Source organism: Nematolebias whitei, chromosome 24 (genome assembly GCF_014905685.2).
Source record: "Nematolebias whitei isolate Nwh7 chromosome 24, NemWhi1, whole genome shotgun sequence".
In the NCBI taxonomy this organism is placed as follows: Eukaryota; Metazoa; Chordata; class Actinopteri; order Cyprinodontiformes; family Rivulidae; genus Nematolebias; species Nematolebias whitei.
Genome location: NC_056521.1, coordinates 268,068 through 268,890, shown reverse-complemented (window position 1 = coordinate 268,890; position 823 = coordinate 268,068). Strand labels below are relative to the sequence as shown.

General features: G+C 43.1%; 1 protein-coding gene across 1 annotated transcript in view; it reads right to left on the bottom strand.

The window, feature by feature from the left end:
* The window catches only part of LOC119429172 (ubiquitin-protein ligase E3A), a gene marked incomplete at its 5' end in the record, with an annotated part of 31,512 nt that overhangs the window by 7,015 nt on the left and 23,674 nt on the right, over nt 1-823 (bottom strand).

Here is an 823-nt window from a genome sequence, read left to right as displayed (position 1 = left end):
CTCTACATTAACATCTGATCCCTCTACATTAACATCTGATCCCTCTACATTAACATCTGACCACTCTACATTAACATCTGACCCCTCTACATTAACATCTGACCCCTCTACAGCCACATCTAAACCTTATGTAGAGGCAGGGCAGCCAGCATGGGACCCAAAAGTCCCAGGTTCAATCCCCAGTCACTGCACATCACGTGGTGTCTTTGGGCAGCACACCTCATCCCCAAAATGCCTCCCGGGCGCTTTCAATAGCTGTCCGCTGCACCACCTTGTGGTGGATGGGTTAAATGCAGAGACTAATTTCGCCATTGTATGGAAACATACAGTGCTGACATTGTGATGACAGTATTATTATTATTATTATTATACAGCCACATCTAAACCCTCTACATTAACATCTGATCCCTCTAAAGCCACATTTAAACATTCTACAGCCACATCTGACCACTCTACATTAACATCTGACCCCTCTAAATTAACATCTGACCCCTCTACATTAACATCTGACACCTCTACAGTCACATCTAAACCCTCTACATTAACATCTGACACCTCTACAGCGACATCTAAACCTTTTACAGCCACATCTGACCCCTTTACATTAACATCTGATCCCTCTACATTAACATCTGACCACTCTACATTAACATCTGACCACTTTACATTAACATCTGACCACTCTACAGCCACATCTGACCACTCTACATTAACATCTGACCACTCTACATTAACATCTGACCACTCTACAGCCACATCTAAACCTTATACAGCCATATCCGGCCCCTCTACATTAACATCTGACCCCTCTACATTAACATCT